General features: G+C 35.1%; 2 long non-coding RNA genes and 1 other non-coding gene across 3 annotated transcripts; 2 read left to right on the top strand and 1 right to left on the bottom strand.

Moving 5' to 3' along the window:
• Positions 1-8,311: 8,311 nt before the first annotated feature.
• LOC106376341 lies at positions 8,312-9,033 on the top strand. Its single transcript, XR_001275475.3, has 2 exons — positions 8,312-8,700; positions 8,841-9,033. It is a non-coding gene; the product is annotated as an uncharacterized LOC106376341 (long non-coding RNA).
• LOC106376342 lies at positions 8,611-9,719 on the bottom strand. The gene is made up of 2 exons (XR_001275477.3): positions 9,576-9,719; positions 8,611-9,459 (listed from the first exon to the last, which is right to left on the bottom strand). It is a non-coding gene; the product is annotated as an uncharacterized LOC106376342 (long non-coding RNA).
• A 4,755-nt stretch (positions 9,720-14,474) lies between these two features.
• Positions 14,475-14,581, top strand: LOC125584615. Its single transcript, XR_007321527.1, has one exon. It is a non-coding gene; the product is annotated as a small nucleolar RNA R71 (small nucleolar RNA).
• The last annotated feature ends 5,230 nt before the right edge of the window (positions 14,582-19,811 follow it).

The following is a 19,811-nucleotide window of genomic DNA, read 5'->3' as shown; positions in this document are numbered from 1 at the left end:
AACCTCAAATATAAAGTTTCACTGTACAAAACCTTATATTTAAGGTTCCTTACTTTCTAATCTTTTTACTTTTGTAACTTTAAAATAATGTTATTAACTTTCTTGTTTAATCATTTTAGTCATTTTTAATACAAATTATTTTATTAACACTACAAAAAAATGTTATATAAAAATAGTATTACATCAAACAAATAAAAAATACAAAAAATTGAATACAAGATACAAAATAAAAAGTTCATTTATCATTTCGAAATGCTTTAATTGATCATATATGTGATCATTATGAAAGTCATTATACTGAATAATTATGCAACTTATTTAAATTTAATGAATTAGTTTGTATGCTTTCACATGGAATATTTTAATATAATATTTTATTTATTAGTTTTGTTTATGATACTTTTTGTTGTATACTTTATAGTTATTATAAAAGATTTATGCTTTTAGTTAAGTTTTGTTAAATATAAGGACTGTTATGTAAAATATAAAAATTTTAAGGTTTAATAAAAGGTTTTGCTTTTGGAGAGAACCATCCTCGAACCTTATATTTAAAGTTTTACCAAACATTAAAATAAATGGGTTTTTGGAGATGCTTTAAATCATGCATGAAAGTGTTTATGAAAAAATATTATGGAAAAAATATCGCAGACGTAGATAGAGAGAAAGAGTTCATAAAATTAAAACTGTAAATGAAAGTTTTCCATTTATCTTAGTTCCAAATTAAATTACATCGATCAGAATTTCATGCAGTCGCATTCAAATTAAAGTGTTTAGGGAAAAATATTAAGGAAAAATACTGCAGACGTAGATAGAGAAAAAGAGTTCGTAAAATTAAAACTGTAAATAAAAGTTTTCCCTTTATCTTAGTTCCAAATTAAATTACATCGATCAGAGTTTCATGCAGTCGCATTCAAAAATATTCATTTCACTTTGCATTAAGCTGATCCACCTGATTCTACTAGTTATGCCAGTTGATGTAAGGAAAAATGATTATTGCCTACATGAATATTGACTATCACATAGCTAACCATGCAAATTAAATTAATATATACCTAGCTACACGAAATATATATTATGCATGACAACATCCTTCAATTTAATGATGTTATGTAGTTAACATCACGAGTTTAATTTCGTTCATCCAAAATTGATGTTGATGTGGATGTGAGATACCGTTTAAATCTCTCATCTTTATCAATAAAAATATGGTATACATGACGGTAATTTAACTAAATATAAAATTTATATAAGATATTATTTAACTTTGTTTTTTAATTATTTTAATCTGTTTTGTTATTAACTCTTAATAAAAAAATTTGTAATTTGTTTGATTAATTGTGTGGTATATACTTATTTGATCAATTTTTTATTATAAAAGTTATTTCATGTCAATTTACTAATTTTAACATTTTATTTGTTTAATATAAAATTAATTAAATTAATGAGTAAATTTATTTATATTTTCACAAAAAATTGCATCCATTTAAAAATGTATCAAATAAGTATATATCACACAATTAATCAAACGAATTACATAAATTTTATTAAAATTCCATAAGAAAACAGATTAAAATAATTAAAAAATAAAATTACATAATATCTTATATAACTTCCAGATTTGATATAAATAAAATAATATTATTATACATTTTTCAGATGCACTCAAATAAAAATGTTAAAACACTAATTATCAAAAAAATGTTAAAACATATTGATTTTGTAAACTAGATTTTGTTAAAAATATTCTTACGTTTTTAAAACGTGGATTAAAATATCATTTAGTTAAGTTACGGCCGGGTCAGTCATATTCATTTTTTTTTTTTTTGGTAAACATGTTAAATTGTATTACCATTTTCGAGTTTTTTACAGAGATTACAGAGGATACAAGTAGCGGAAGAACAACAACTACAACACAACAACGAAGAACAGAGTGCAAAACACGACTACTATACCTAATGCCGAAACCGGGTCAGTCATATTTTAATTGATGAAACAAGATATTTTAACGATCTTTGACATCTATATCAATTTTTCGATGAACGAAATTAAACTCGTGTTAACTACATAACATCATTAAGTTGAGGATATTGTCATGCATAACATATTCTTCGCATAGTTAGGTATATGTTAGGTTATTTTGCCTGGTTAACTATACGATGGCCAATACTTCGTGTAGTCGTCGATCATTTTTTCATAACGTAATAGTCATTTTACCAGTTTGGCGACCACCACCGCTCACGCTTTTTATTGCATTGTTAATATTCGAGTGAAACAAAGGAAGATAGAGTAGTATAGAAACGAATAGGAGTGTTCCGAGGATCAAACTCGTGACCTGGGACCTCTCGCACTCGAAATGAAAATCATACCAGTAGAAGTCTAGAACAAACACTGAAACACACAGTTGCTAGAAATTTATTAAATTAATTTAACCAGACTATAGGCTTGTGTGGTTTATGTGGATGATTGCGTAATCTTATATGCTTATGCTGCTACTAAAATTTAGTCATGTGACATGTCAGTTTTTTCTGCACTTTTTGGCCATAAAGGCCTTCATGCTCTGAAGAAAACAGCGGTAAGATAAATCACTAAACCAAATAAGAGATGCAATTTACAATGCTTTCGCGCGCTCGCCCGAACATGTGATGGTTAGTTGGTGACATTTTTGTTAAACCAAAGTACATACGCAAATCACTCTCACGTACTCAATACGTTTGAATTTATAGACTTTTATAAATCTTACTCGATTTATAAATCCTTATAAAAAGTTACGAAATAATTATGTTTCTTCTTCTCACAACTTAACGATTGTGGTTTGATAGAGGCTTGCCTAATCAATCTCTTAAGACAGAATTTCGCCCCTATATTGGTGTGTATAGTTTTATAGGCGTCTATCTTGAGGATACAACTATCGATCTCCGTACAATACACCCGTACCAAGACCCTAGCAAACTTTACTTTGAGTTTTCCTTCAGAAACTTATTATGGAGAAGAAGAAGATTAAATCCAATTGATTCTCATTAATCTTCTCTCTTCTCTCTTTTAGTCTTTTCTTCTCGTATTGCATTTGATCACTTTATATAATGACTCAAGTGGTGCCTTTAATCGACGAATACACTAATTCAAGCGGTGCCTTTTAATCAACATATATGTTGATTCATAACCGACACGTTTTGTCTGAAACATTGCTTCCTTTAACTAATTAAAGTCCAACAATACCCCACATTTTCTATTCAAACTCAAGAATGCCCCACATTTGAATAGAAAATAAGTTTAAATAATTCTGAGGAAATAGAATCAATATGCATCGGAAAATGTGTCTTTTGGACTTGAACCTTTCCTAGTAACAACTTATCGGATTTACTTTGTGGGTAATGAACTATAGTCTTGAATTAACCACATTTTATAGTAAACCTAGACAATAAGTGAAACACATATCTCATCAGCTCATTTCTAGTTTATACGGTTGTGTTCATTTTGGTCATGAACATATTCTGACTTCAGGAGAGCTCTAGAGAATTTAGCCATATCAATTCTCATAGGTGCGACCCGACACCACTCCCATATAGGTAACGTTAGTTAAAGATAGTCCATTCTATCTCTCTTCTACAAAAGATACTAACATTATTAAGAATAAATTATTCAACCCTTAATCATCAATGGATACACATTATTATTTCATAGGAATGAGAAATGTGTAAAACGTCTTGAGTCATCCTCCACTAGTTTGCCTATTGAACCTAGACCATGGGATCTCCAATGTTGCTAGGTTAGGTTTCCATCAAGTGATGATTCATTGTGTTGGCTTGAGACTCATTTCCCTCGAGATGAATACAACTTGCTTTTTAGATAGGCTTTTGGTCAAAGTATCAACCAAGTTATCCTTTGATCTAATGTAATCCAATGCTATCACCCCATTGGAAAGCAATTGTCATGCATGTCTACGTCTATACGTCTTGACTTGCCATTGTAAAATTTTTTTTCTCTTCTCGGTTTCCCATATAAGATTGAGTAAGTGAATCACGTACCATCTGACTCTTGTTTCACTCTGATTCCAAGAATTATAACAGTCAATCCCATATCTTTCATGAGCAATGACTTAGAATATCTTCCACTTGTTTTACCACAAAAACAATGTCACTCATCTTAAAGTTTAAGAACTTTCCCACGATGAATGTCTTAACGCTTGCAACTTCTAAATTATATTTCTTCTCAAATGATTCCCACAACTGTTTTGAAGTTTGGAATATATGACAAACATCATAGAGAAAAATATATGACAAACATCATAGAGAAAAACGTTCAAGGCATTCTTGCACAAAAACTCGTTTTGTGTCCATGCCTCTGAAGCTTTAATGACTTCACCAGAAATATCACATTCTACAGGTAATTCTGTTCCCTTAGAAGTCAAGCACTCTGCCAGATTCAATGTCGTGCAATAATACAACATCATTTGTTGTCATCTTTTGAAATCCTCTTCTCGGAATACAAAAGGCTTCTCCATATGACTTTTCAAAATTGCAATAGATTGATCCATCTTGCTTTCTTTGTAAAGAACAAAGGAAAATTCTGTCTTAGATTGTTAAACCAAAGTACAGATGCAAATCAATCTCACGTACTCAATACGTTTGAGTTTATAGACTTTTATAAATCTTACTCGATTTATAAACCCTTATAAAAAGTTACGAAATAATTATGTTTCTTCTTCTCACAACTTAACGATTGTGCTTTGATAGAGGCTTGCCTAAGCAATCTCCTAAGACAGAATTTCGCTCATACAATGGTGTGTGTAGTTTTATAGGCGTCTATCTTGAGGATACAACTATCGATCTCCGTACAACACACCCGTACCGAGACCTAGGCCTGGGCGTTTGGGTCTTCGGGTCGGGTTCGGGCCGGTTCTTTTCGGGTCCGGGTCTTTTCGGGTCCTAAATATTTAGACCGAATAGGTATTTAGAAATTTTCGGTTCTGGTTCGGGTCGGTTCTTCTCGGGTCCGGATCGGTTCGGGTCTATAATTAAAATACCCATAAAATACCTGTAATTTTCCGGGTCATATCGGGTCCAGGTCAGGTTCGGGTATTTAAGATATGAAAATGACATGATATACCCAATTTCATCAACTTTAGTTGAATATTTGTCATATATATCTAAAATTTTACAAAACAACTTAAATGAAACTATTAATAATTAATATAAAACATTTTAAAACTCTAAATTTTACATTTTAAAGCTTTATATTACTTAAAAATGTTAAAAAATAATAACAAATGTTGTTCACAAAAGATATTTCAACTAAATCATAAAATAATATATATAAAATAGAACACAAAAACATCATAGTTTTAGATATACATGTTTTTAAGTCGGGTACAAATCGGGTCTATTCGGGTCGGTTCTTTTTGGGTCCGGGTCTATTCGGGTCGGTTCCTTTTCGGTTCCGGTTCTTTCGGGTAAAAAAAATTTAGACCCAAAAAGTACTTGTAAATTTTCGGTCCGGTTCCGGATCGGGTATTTTTGGGTCGGTTCCGGTTCGGGTCTTCGGGTCCAAGTTAAAATGCCCAGGCCTACCGAAACCCTAGCAAACTTTACTTTGAGTTTTCCTTCAGAAACTTATTACGGGGAAGAAGAAGATTAAATCCAATTGATTCTCAATAGTCTTCTCTCTTCTCTCTTTTATCTCTTTCTTCTCATATTACATTTGATCACTTTATATAATGATTCAAGTGGTGCTTTTAATCAACGCATACGCTAATTCAAGCGGTGCCTTTTAATTAACGTATATGTTGATTCATAACCGACACGTTTTGTCTGAAGCATTGCTTCCTTTAACTAATTAAAGTCCAACAATTTTCAATTCTTGATTTGAAGAGAAACAACTAAAATGTTCTTTTGTTTGTTTCGGTCCCATGTTCGGATTTTTCTTTTTGGGCCTTCCACCGACGGTCGAGTAGGCACCTAATTACCTAAATGCCTGATGTTATATTAAATATTTCTTCAATAAAATCAACAGATCACAAAATGATATCGTTTTCCTTCATTTGTTATAATTGAAAAGTGGCAGATTTCACAGAGAAACATATTTACAAAGGGGAGTATCATTTACCTGGTTTTTAAAAAACTTAAAAGGCAAGAGTGACGGCTCTTGGATTCTCAACTCTCCAGGCCTTCTCCTACAATTCAATGTTCATCGAAACAATCACCAGCGATATCCAGTATAAAGAAATCATCAGAATCGTCTCCGATATCCGATCGATCTGCTCTGGTTTTCCATGTATCTCTTTCTCTCATCTCTCTAGATTGAAAAACTTTTCGGCGGATAATTTAGCTAAACAGGCTTTACAGGCCTTCTCTCCTTTGTACTGAACTCGTTGAGTTGGATCATCATTTTGGGTCTTTCTCTCTTTTTTCTCTTTTTAATAAATTTATGTTACCAAAAAAAAGACAAGTGTCATAGACTCATAAGAGAGGCTCGTCGGTCGTCATAAGAGAGAGACTCCTTAACACCAACGAATTTTATGACTTGACAAAATATACACATTTTTTATACAGATTCAGTAACCAAAAACTATAGATTTACAAACTAATTTTATACTAATTTACGCACGTTTCAGGAACCAGACTGTACCATATATTCTGGGGACGACTGCCTATTCCCCCTTTAAACATTACAACCCTATCTATTCCCACCCATACTATTAACTTCTTGAAAAACCCACCTATAGATATGAATTCTCTTCAAATCTCCCCCTAATCTATTTAGTTCTGCCCAAATCCCCCTCTCTAATCTAATTTCGAAATTGAAATAAAAGATAGATTAATTGCGTTTAGGAAATAGCGATTGCCCATTAAATGAATCCTCACCCGACCCATTAACATCCAACCGAATCAATTAAAATTGAAATCAATTTGAGTGTCAAAATGTTAGGTTTTTTGTCTTTCTCTTTCTCTTTCGTCATGATACATAGACAACTACGAAGAACAAAGAGAGAGAGAACATAAGAGAGAGTGACCACGAACAGAGAGAGAGAGAAAAACGAATAACAGGGAGAGAAGAAGAAAAAAGACAGTGACGAAGAACTTTTTCATCAAATCATGACTAGCTCAGCCTTTTCTCCGTTGCCACAGAGGAGACAATGGAAGGCATACCAACACAACGCTGGTGTGGTAAGAATGTGGTCGTCTTGGTCTCACGGACCAAAAAAATCCGTATGGAAGGTTTTAGTTACATGTTTGGTTATATGTAATGACATTCTTGTATGTTGTGTTTGGAACATGTCTTTAGACTTATGTAATGAATTATGTTCCTTTCTCTTATGTGTTTGGAAAATGTATTTCTCGTTGAACCTGAATATGAGTTTGGACAAAATCACAAGTTTTACATTAAAAATCGAACAAATCTTACATAAAAAAAAAACAGAACAAGTCTCACAAGTCGTCATCATCTTTCCTCTTTATTTCAAGTTGTGTCTCAGCAGTTTCAATTCCGTTTGCCTCATCTCTGTCATTATAAATAACCCACCAAACAAAAAGAAAACAAAGAGTTTGAAGTAAAGATGATCTTACAAGCTTACCTAGCAACAAGATATAGTGTTGAACAAAAAAGAAAGAAAAAAAAAGAAAGCAACAAGATATATTCGACGCTCCTCTGTAGTCTGGTTCAAGCTTCTCCAAACCAGACATTAAGCTCTCTCTGTGCGTGGTTGAAGCTCCTCCGTTTCTTCTCTCTATCACTCTCACGTCTCCATCTCTGTTTCTTCTCTCTCTCTCTCAGACTTTCTCGTCTCCATCTCTGTCTCTTCTCTCTTTCTCAGTCTCTCTCATCTCCATCTCTGTCTCTTCTCTCTTTCTCAGACTCTCTATGTCAGACTCTCTCGTCTCCATCTCTGTTTTTTCTGTCTCTCTCTCTTTCAGACTCTGTTTCTTCTCTCTCTCTCTTTCTCTCTCTCCAAGACTCCGTCCTCTCCATCTTTGTTTCTTGTATCTGTGTCGAACGCAAAGAAGAAAGCAAAATCCCCAAATCAATTTTGTTTTAAGAAGTCAGGTCTCCGGTCCGGTTGCAAAACGCAGTTAACGTAACTCGAGTTACAATTGCCTTTTAGAGCTTAAACATTGATTTCAAATTTTCGATTTCAGAGGTTTAATTGAGCAGAGTTAAAATGATTGGGGGTTAATATGAAGAGATTTATATGTACAGGGGGTTTAGTAAAGAGCTTAGAGCATGATTAACCCAACAACCCTATTAGGGTCTCTTAGTGAGTTTTTTAATAATAAATGTAAGTTAAAAATTTAATTAAGAGACATTATCATTTTTATCCTCCAATGCTAGTCTCTCAATAAGAGTTCTTAAAAAAATTGCATCATCTCCTCTATTAGTTCATAATCACACACCAACAGAAAACTAAAGCCAACATTATGAAATTAGTAATGAAACCGTTTCTATAACATTGAATTAACACAGGACATAGGAAAGGCTTTTCTTCCTCTATCAACAAGCAGCAAAGCTCTTCCCCCACCAGCAGCAGAAGCAGCTACAACCACCACCGTGGATGAAAAAGAACCTGAGCCAGCAATCAAAGCCGCCACTGCACAAGTAACCATAGATCCAGCGACCGAAACTGCTACGGAACAAGTAATCACAGAACCAACAAAAACAGAAGCCAAACCGAAACCTTATCCAAGACCATTATCTCCATATGCATCGGTGATGTTTATACACTCCCCTGAAACCTCTCTTACATTATTTAACACAAAGAAGCTATGTTAAGACAACCATTGATCACATGAGTGTTTTCTAATCTGATGTATCTCTCTCTCTCTTTCTCTTCTTCACTATGTTTGCAGTACCCATACTTGAAGCCTCCAACATCTCCCACACCAGTAAGCAGCAAAGGTCTTCCCGCACCAGCACCAGTAGCAGCAGAAGCAGCTACAACCACCATCGTCGATGAACCAGAACCTGAGCTAGAGCCAGCAATCAAAGCGGCCACTGCACAAGTAAACTCAGAGCCAGCGGCCAAAGCCGCCACTGAACAAGTTATCACAGAAGCCAAACCGAAATCTTATTCAAGACCTCTCTCTCCATATGCATCCGTAAACTTACAAACTAAAGCCACAAACTATAAAGAAACAAGAAAGATAGTGAAACCTCAACTAGGTCTTCATCTGGTATGAAAACAGAATGCAAGCTTCACAACAAACCACAACACCTTTCTTTCAAAGCATCACCAAAGCCTCTGGCTTTCAGTTTAAAACTCCGGTTCTCAGCACTCTTGAATGCCTTTCTATATGCTTCAAAACTGCAGACATCAGTCACATGGAGTGAACTTCTCTTATCAGCTTGAGAATCATCATCCACCACCATAAAGCTCCCATTTTGCAGATTAACATCATCTAAAGACACTTCCTTTTCACTCTCTTCTTCAACCTCCATCATAGTCACAACGTTTTCAACGATTTCAACCTCGTAGAAATCACAAAAGCCGGACTCACACAAATTAAGGATTAGCCAATCCAAGTACTCATAAAACAAAAGGGGATATATTTGTGACAATAACACGCAGTGGAGAGAATGATTACTCGTTGGTGGTGGTGTTGGGACGAGGGGTAATGAGAACCTTCAAGACTCCATCTTTCATCTTGGCATCCACGCCGGTGATCTCGCAGCAGTACATCCCAAACCGGTGGTTGATGTTAAGATTCAAGGCTCCTAAGACAAATGTTGTAGTATAGTGATTGTCGAACCAGTTCTGAGAGATATCAAAGCAAAGAGAATGCAAGTACTCACTTAATCTAAGTGCAACCAATGATTTAGATGAGTTTTAAGCTATGACTAAAACTAAAAAGCAATAACAGAATGATACTTTCTTGACTAAGGGAAAAGAGAACTCATGGGCATAGGGATTAGACCTTGGGTGATCAAGTTTCGAACTAAGGATGACAAATGATCAATCAAACTATCGACCTTAAGCCTAGACACAATTCTAAGCAAGCTCTATGTCTAGATGAATGCTCATTTGCTAACATATCTCAAACATCAAATGTCTTTGGTTGAATAATATGAAAGCAATCATTACTAACAAGTCTATTAGCTATCTTAGCACCTTTAACAACAAATGTCTTTGGCAAAGTATACTAAAAGCCTAGGAGAGTTGTCTCAGGCATTTCATCAAACACCTTTTGGGTGGGAAATGCCTATTGATCAACTTTTGAGTGGCCAACTCAGAAGATGCATTATGAATACTCTACTAGCAAGGAACAAGAATGATCTACACTAAAACATCCTAGAACTAACCTAATCACCCTTAATCTCCCTAACCCATGAATTCAAAAGGTGATTACTCACTAATCTCCATGATTCCTCTTAAACCCATATTGGATTTCAGATTAATCATGTAGAGAAATAGATAAGAAATCAACAAGAACACAAGAACATAACAATCAAAATCCAAGAGATAAACTTCTCAACAGAGTTTTTGTGTATTTCTCAATAGATCAAAAGATAATCTCCTCCTGGTGGCTTACAGAGTATTAAAACATAGGTTTAGAAAATAAAAACGTGCATAATGAAATGACCAAAAGGCCCTTAAGTAAAATAGAAATCGACCCAACAATAGACGCGGAGCGACCTCGGCATGTCGCTCCGAGAGGTCGCTCTGGCCTTCGGGAGCGACCTCAGTGGGTCGCTCTGAGAGGTCGCTCCGGGCTTCGCTTCGTGTCGTCTCGCCATAGAGACGCGAGCGACCTCGGGGTGTCGCTTTGGGAGGTCGCTCCGAGAGGGGTGTGAGATGCGAGCGACCTCGGCGCGTCGCTCTGGGCAAGTCGCTTCACTGGGTGAATATGGCGAGCGACTTCACGGGGTCGCTCCAGCTAGGTCGCTCTGAGAGGTGCTTTGGAGCGACCTCATGACGTCGCTGCGGAACCTCGCTCCCCTGCTCTGCTCGTCCAATGATCACATATTTCACCTCCTTTGAGCTCCAAATGCATCCAAATGCCCCAAGAACTCCATGTGGCACTCCAACACCTGATAGAGACTCATGTATGCAAAATGTAACCTAAACATGGCTAAATCCTAGTCTATATGATCAAAATGCACATGGATGAATGGATAAGATAATGGAAATATGCAAGATATCAACTCCCCCAAACTTGTTCTTTTACTTGTCCACAAGTGAACTTTCTAGAACTCATAGGGAGAGAGGTTTGAAGGTGGGAGCTCATAGCCAAAAGAAACACAACTAGTACTCGATTCAACATCTAATCCAGCATGAGCACACTCTCTTATTACACTCTAGCTTCTCTAGGCCTATCTCAACTCTTTTGCCCTTACACTCATCATCAAGCATCCACACATTCAAATCAACCAACTCTCACATTCATTAAGCACAAAACATCAGGTGAATTCTTGCAAATGGTCAGTTGGTCCAAGTCATTTGGTTGGGTGAGGGAAGGCTTTTATTCAAGTGATTCAAGAGGTTCGAAACATAAAATCTTTAAGGTGGTTTACTCTCGAAACAAGTAGCCTTGACATTGCACATAATATATCTAAGAAAGGGATCAACTCATGCATACAATGCTCAATCTCCATTGTTCTACCCTTTTCCCAAACATACAATTACACAATCATTCCCAAATGTCAAACCCAACTCACATCTCTCACCAAAAGATCCTAAGAACTTTAACTCCTTCTCTTTGAAATCTACAAGGGATTTTTCACAACCTCAAAACATTACTTAGCTCCTAACAACTTTGCTAGCCCCCTTTTCTTTCTTTTTCTTTTTTTTTTTTTTTTATTTTTTTTTTTTTTTTTTTTTTTTTTTTTTTTATGGGGGCCAAGACTTTTCATAACTTGAGCTAGAGGTTTTTCTACTTATCCCAATAAGACAATTCACTTAAACACAAAGAGTCATTTCTTTTCCTTTTTCATTGCTCCCAAATCATAATCACAACTCTCACCCCCCACCTATAGCTAGACAATAGAGTGCCCAATCTAGCAAGAATGAAGATCAAGCATTGTCGTTCCCGATACTCTCAACATTATGCACATGTAAGACTTTCCGAAGAAGGCCTCACTCATCAAACAATGAAAGCTTAAAAGAAGGGAAAGGTTTTGGGAGTGGTCTACCACTAGAGTTTGTCAAAATAAGATTGGCATAAAGGATGTGACAACTCAAGTGTGTATAGCCATGACTCAGTACACAAGGGACCATGAGCAAGAAGCATTAAGTTCGTTCAGTTCAAATAAGGTTGTAGTTGGCTTCAAAGACTGAGTTTCAGCAATCAACAAGTTTCAGGAAGAGTCTTCAAGGCTCGAAGCATACAAGTGTTTTGAGAGGTGAGAGGTGCAAAGCTATTCAGGTGCAAAGTAATGTTCTTTACAAGGCATTTCAAATCATTGCTCCCAATGCAAGTAAATGCAACCTATATGCTCTAGACTCTCCTAGAAATGCCAATGATGCAAACTAAATGAATTTTTTTTTTTATGCAAATATATATGTATAATGCAATGCATGAGACTCAAAATCATCAAAGCAAACGTGATCAAATACTTGGTACCTCCCCCAAACTTAAATGACACAGTCTCTGTGTTGTCAAGGAGAGAGAGATACCCAAAAAGAGAAAACTAATATGCAAAAACGAAATGGTATATACAAGGGAAAGTAGTGGGTTACCTTCTATGGAGAATGAGTAGAGGGAGATGCTCCCTCCTCGTCGTCCTCAGGTGGTAACTCTTCAAGGTGCTCATCAGTAAGAGTGCCCATCTCTTCAATGTAGAAGGCTTGCCCGAACACAGTTGGTTTCTTCATTTTCTCCTTGATGTCAAAGTGGAGAACATGCCCTTTACCCAAATGGAGATCAATCGTGCCCTCTTTCACCTTAACAATTGCTCCTGCTGTAGCTAAGAATGGCCTTCCAAGAATCAATGGGTCTTGAGCCTCCTCACCCATCTCAAGCACCACAAAATCTGTAGGTATCTCATACCTTCCAATCTTCACAGGTAGGTCCTCTAAGATGCCCACAGGGTACTTCACTGAACGATCAGCTAACACCAGAGAGAGTTTACACTTCTTGTACTGAGTGAATCCAAGCTTCTTTGCAACAGACAAAGGCATCACGCTGACACTAGCTCCCAAATCGCAGAGACATTTCTCAAATACCATAGGTCCAAGAGCACAAGGTAGTGTGAAGCATCCTGGATCCTCTAACTTCTCTGGAACATCAAGCCTTTGGATGATGGCACTGCACTCATGGGTAAGAATCATCATGCTTTCCATTTCCTTCTTCTTTGCAGCTACAACATCTTTCAGGAACTTGTTGTATTGAGGAATCAACATGAAAGCATCGATGATGGGCATTGCAACCTGAGCTTCACTCATTTGCTTCTCAAACAAAGCCTTGTACTTCTCTAGCAGCTGCCTCTTGAATCTACCAGGGAATGGTAGTTTGGGTTCATAGGGAGGAGGAACAAAAGAATTCTCACTTGCTGGAGCAAGAACTTCACCATCTTTCACTGTTTTCTTCTCTTCCCCAACCTTTCCTTTACCCTTGGCTTCCACAATCTTCTCCAAGATTTCATCATTGATTTTCTCATCAACAATCACCACTTCATCATCTAAGTTGATGGCCACCTCCTCACCTAGTTTCTCAGCATCCCTGGTGAGGGTTGTAGGAGGTAACTGCTTACCACTCCTAAGGGTGATAGCTTTGGCCTCCTTGGGGTTTTGGTCAGATTTTCCAGGTAGAGATCCTTGCTGGCGAGTCTGGTGAGTGTTCATGGAAGCAAACTGATTCTCTAAATTCTTGACTGTAGAAGCAAGATGTGAGAACTTGTTGTTGAGCTCATTGTAGCTCCCATCAATCTTGGAATGAAGGTTCTTCAACTCATAACCAACATGCTTCTCACTTCTAGTCTGAGACTCCAAGATTTGTTTCAGCAGGGTGTCAGTGCTGCTCTCTTGAGGAGCAGAGGAACCAGATGAGGGGTTTTGCTGAGGTTGATAGCTGCCTTGCTGGTTGTTTCGAGGCGGATAACCACTCTGTTGGTTGTTGGGATAGGATTTCTGTTGGTAGTTGTTGTACTGAAAGTTGGGCTCTTTTTTGTACCAGCTACCATTGTTGTTGATGAAACACAGCTCTTCCTGACCTTCCAAACCCTCAACCTCATGGACAACAGGTGGTGTCTCTTGGCTTGGGTTACCAACAAAGTGCAGCTGCTCTTGTGTGGCTTTATCAGCAAGGAGGATGTCTATCTTATCCTGTAGAGCTTTCAACTCCTTCCTCGTCTGCTTATCATCTGTTCGACTGCTTCTGTCGTGGTCTCCACTGTAGACTGCATCACTCTTTACCATGTTGTCAACCAGCTCCTCTGCATCTTCCTCAGTTCTCCCCAAGAAGAACCCATTGCTAGCTGTATCCAGTCTGGCCCTGTACTTAGGAAGAGCACCACGGTAGAATGTGCTCAGCAAGCTCTCCTTAGAGAAACCATGGTGTGGGCATTGAGCTTGGTAGCCCTTGAATCTCTCCCAGGCTTCACTGAAGCCTTCCAAGTTCTTCTGTTGGAAACTGGAGATCTCATTTCTCAGCTTAGCAGTTCTTGAGGATGAGAAGAATTTCTCCAAGAATGCTCTCTTGCACTCATCCCAAGTGGTGATAGAGTCGCTGGGTAGAGACTTCTCCCACTGACGTGCCTTATCCCCCAAAGAGAAAGGGAATAACTTGAGCTTTAAGGCATCCTCGGACACACCATTGGTTTTTGACAACCCACAGTAGCTGTCGAACCTGTCCAAGTGATCAAATGGGTCCTCTAAAGCCAAGCCATGATACTTGTTGTTCTCGATCACGTTGAGGAGTCCTGACTTGACCTCAAAGTTGTTGGCTGCCACAGCCGGTGCTCGGATTCCTAGTCTATGACCATGAATGTTGGGCCGGTCATAAGTACCAATGGGTCGAGCTGCCCGCGGTTGGTGTTCTGCCCCTTGCGGTGGATCTGCCATATCAATATCCAATCTCTGCAAGTGGGCTTGTTGTTCTTCTTCTCTTCTAGCTCTAGCACACTCCCTCTCGAAAGCTCTGATGTCTGCTACTATTGGAACTAGGTTTGATGGACCCCTGCTCCTCAAGTTCATACACCTGAAAGTTAAAGGTAGGTGAAGAAGAAGAATCAGTAACAAAAGAAAATAAAATGACTTAGTCTCAAGCAAGTGACTAAATCTCAATGTTAAATCTACTCAGAATTTGGCAACGGCGCCAATTTGATGTTAGGAGTTTTCAAGGCTCCTAAGACAAATGTTGTAGTATAGTGATTGTCGAACCAGTTCTGAGGGATATCAAAGCACTGAGAATGCAAGTACTCACTTAATCTAAGTGCAACCAATGATTTAGATGAGTTTTAAGCTATGACTAAAACTAAAAGCAATAACAGAATGATACTTTCTTGACTAAGGGAAAAGAGAACTCATGGGCATAGGGATTAGACCTTGGGTGATCAAGTATCGAACTAAGGATGGCAAATGATCAATCAAACTATCAACCTTAAGCCTAGACACAATTCTAAGCAAGCTCTATGTCTAGATGAATGCTCATTTGCTAACATATCTCAAACATCAAATGTCTTTGGTTGAATAATATGAAAGCAATCATTACTAACAAGTCTATTAGCTATCTTAGCACCTTTAACAACAAATGTCTTTGGCAAAGTATACTAAAAGCCTAGGAGAGTTGTCTCAGGCATTTCATCAAACACCTTTTGGGTGGGAAATGCCTATTGATCAACTTTTGAGTGGCCAACTCAGAAGATGCATTATGAATACTCTACTAGCAAGGAACAAGAATGATCTACACTAAAACATCCTAGAACTAACCTAATCACCCTTGATCTCCCTAACCCATGAATTCAAAAGGTGATTACTCACTAATCTCCATGATTCCTCTTAAACCCATATTGGATTTCAGATTAATCATGTAGAGAAATAGATAAGAAATCAACAAGAACACAAGAACATAACAATCAAAATCCAAGAGATGAACTTCTCAAGAGAGTTTTTGTGTATTTCTCAATAGATCAAAAGATAATCTCCTCCTGGTGGCTTACAGAGTATTAAAACATAGGTTTAGAAAATAAAACGTGCATAATGAAATGACCAAAAGGCCCTTAAGTAAAATAGAAAATCGACCCAACAATAGACGCGGAGCGACCTCGGCATGTCGCTCCGAGAGGTCGCTCTGGCCTTCGGGAGCGACCTCAGTGGGTCGCTCTGAGAGGTCGCTCCGGGCTTCGCTTCGTGTCGTCTCGCCATAGAGACGCGAGCGACCTCGGGGTGTCGCTTTGGGAGGTCGCTCCGAGAGGGGTGTGAGATGCGAGCGACCTAGGCGCGTCGCTCTGGGCAAGTCGCTTCACTGGGTGAATATGGCGAGCGACTTCACGGGGTCGCTCCAGCTAGGTCGCTCTGAGAGGTGCTTTGGAGCGACCTCATGACGTCGCTGTGGAGCCTCGCTCCCCTGCTCTGCTCGTCCAATGATCACATATTTCACCTCCTTTGAGCTCCAAATGCATCCAAATAGCCCCAAGAACTCCATGTGGCACTCCAACACCTGATAGAGACTCATGTATGCAAAATGTAACCTAAACATGGCTAAATCCTAGTCTATATGATCAAAATGCACATGGATGAATGGAAAAGATAATGGAAATATGCAAGATATCAGTGGTTGCAGAGTACTCGCGCATGCCCTCCTTCTCGTATTCGTCGTTGAAAGTCACCGGGGAGAAAAAAAACCATCGCTGCGAATCAGAACGAGAGAGCGGGAGAGAAGAAACCATAGAAACGTTGCAGTAAGCCACCGATTCGCCGTTTCATCGTCGACGAGAGAGAGAGAGCAAAGAGAGAAAGAAACGCTTCAAACACCAAACCACTCCTCTACCCACTCAGATTTTGCCATCTGTCTCACAAGAGACATTCCTTGCCTCTCTTATTCAAGAGACATGTCTTGGCTATTTCTCTATTTTTCATTTTAAAAAAAATCCAAAATAGGTTAACAACCGACTCGGTTAATGCTGCTCTTAGTAGTTTGGGTGGGAGAACATAGGGTTAAACTTTTACAGAGGGGAATAGGCAGTCAATCCTATATCAGGCCTTTTGTTGAGAGTATAAAAAATAGCAAGACCATCATATCACGAATTCTATGTGGCTAGCCCAGTATTAGTCCATATTTAGTCTTGTATTACTTGTGCAGCATTGCTTCTTTACTATTTTACATAAAAATAAAACTAGACCTGATCCGTGCCCCAGCGCGGATATAAATTTTCAGTTTTTAATTATTTATTTTATTAAATGATGTATTTGTAATATTCGTTTATATTATATTCATTAAGTAAATATTTTTTTTTGCATCTTAAACTATCTATTTTTTTACGAATGTGTGATATCATATAAAAATATAAAAAAATGAGTATAGAGTTAATTAGATAATTTTAAAAACAGAAATTTTTCTTTCGTGAGAGATATCATATAAATAATGATCCGCCCAGTTAACAAAAATCATGATTATTTTATGTGTAATTTTTTTTATTTTGACTATTTCTTTAAAACTATATTAAATTTTACATATTTTAATTAGAATATTTTTAATATCTTTACCTTTTTATTTGAAATGCAACTCAATATTTTTTTAACAATTATAACAAAATATTTAAAAAATATTTTTAGAATTGTTTGAAAAATATGAAAATTACATTTTAAATTAAAATTATCCTAAAATATGATAAGTTTTGATGTAAACGAAAACTCAAATTATGTCAAAAATAATGATATTCAATGATAATAACAACTTTAATTGATTATTATTTAAAAAATACATTTAAAAAAATATTGTTTGAAAGAAAATTCATTTATCTTTCAAATATAAAATGAAAATATTATAATTAAATAATAAAAAATATAAATAAAAACCATAAATTTAGCAAATCACAACTGAGTTATATTATGCTAAAATTTTCTTTCTAACAATTTATCAAATGACAAATGAGTTATGAGCAAATAATACCATATAATTTTTAAAAACATAGTCATTCTTTAATATTTTTTAAATAAATAATTATTTTTAAATTTAATCAACTGAAAATAATATATATACAATTGTGTGAGTCAAATTCTAGTTTTATTGATGCATGTTATATATTAGTGCTGCTTTTTTTAGGTAACATTTTAATGATGCACGTTTTTAAAAATCACCATTATTAAAATTATGCAAGTAAGGATAACTCATGAGTTTTTTTTTTTGATTAAATGACATTATGTCCAAATTTATTTAAGAATATTTCATTAAGGTAACTGAAAAAGACAAAAAATAAAATATGAAGTTTAAATTCATTTAAGCATATTTCATTAATCTATACTAATAAAAGGAACCTTTTGAGGCTCCAAAGAGCGTCCACATCAGCGAAAAAAATTCTTCCGAAAGATGACATGTGACATTATTATTTAAAAAATCTATACTAATAAAAGGAACCCTTTGAGGCTCCAAAGAGCGTCCACATCAGCGAAAAAAAATTCTCCCGAAAGATGACACGTGGAATTATTATTTTAAAAATAGAAAATAAATAATAAGTAAATTTGCAATATAAGAAAAAATAAATAATATGTAAATAAATAAACAGAAACATTGCATTAAACTAATAAGTAAATATACAATATAAGGAAAATAAATTATAAGTAAATATAAAATTTAGAAATAAAAAACTAAATTAAACATATATATGAAAAATGTATAGTAGAATAAATAATAACTAAATACACAATATAAGAAATAGAAATATTATATTAAATATTTATCGTAATATTAGAATAAATAAATATAAAATATAAGAAAAAAATAAATAATAAGTAAATATAGTATATAAGAAATAAAAATATTACATTAGATATACATCGCAATATTATCAGTGATATAAAAGCAAGAAATTTAGAATAAACAAATATACAAAATAAGAAAAGATAAACAGTAAGTAAATATACAATATAAAAAATGGAAAAAACTAAATTAAACATATATATGAAAAATGTATAGTTAAATAAATAATAAGTAAATATACAATATAAAAATATTACATTAAACATTAATTATAATATTACAATAAGTAAATACAAAACATAAGAAAAATAAAGAATAATTAAATATACAATATAAAAAAATACAAAAAATACATTAAACATCTATCTGAAAAGTATATTACAATAAAAAGTAGATAAATAAATATACAATATAAGTAATAGAAATATTACATCAAACATCTATCGTAATATTACAATTTGATATAAAAGCAAAACATTTAGATAAGTAAATATACAATAAAAAAGTAAATACACAATATAAGAAATGAAAAAACTACATTAAACATCTATCTAAAAAATGTATAGTTTTACATTTTTATTATTTCCAGATATTTTATAAGTAAATATAAAATATAAGTCAAACAAGCATATAATATAAGAAATATAAATATTACTTCAAACCTCTATCATAATATTATCATTTGATATAAAAGCAAGAAAATTAAAATAAATAAATATACTATATAACAAAAAATAAACAATAGGTAAAATACAATTAAGAACTTAAAAAAATAAAATAAACATTTGTGTGAAATTTTTTTTTTAGAAAAATAAATAATAAGTAAATATATAATTTAAAAAAATAGAAATATTTTATTAAACATCTATCATAATATTAGAATAAGTAAATATACAATATAAGAAAAAATACACAATAAGTAAATATACATTAGTAGAAGTAGATACTAATAAAAGAGACATTTTG

The sequence above is a fragment of the Brassica napus genome, chromosome C3, assembly GCF_020379485.1.
Source record: "Brassica napus cultivar Da-Ae chromosome C3, Da-Ae, whole genome shotgun sequence".
Lineage (NCBI taxonomy): Eukaryota > Viridiplantae > Streptophyta > Magnoliopsida > Brassicales > Brassicaceae > Brassica > Brassica napus.
This window is presented reverse-complemented; position numbering and strand designations above follow the sequence as displayed.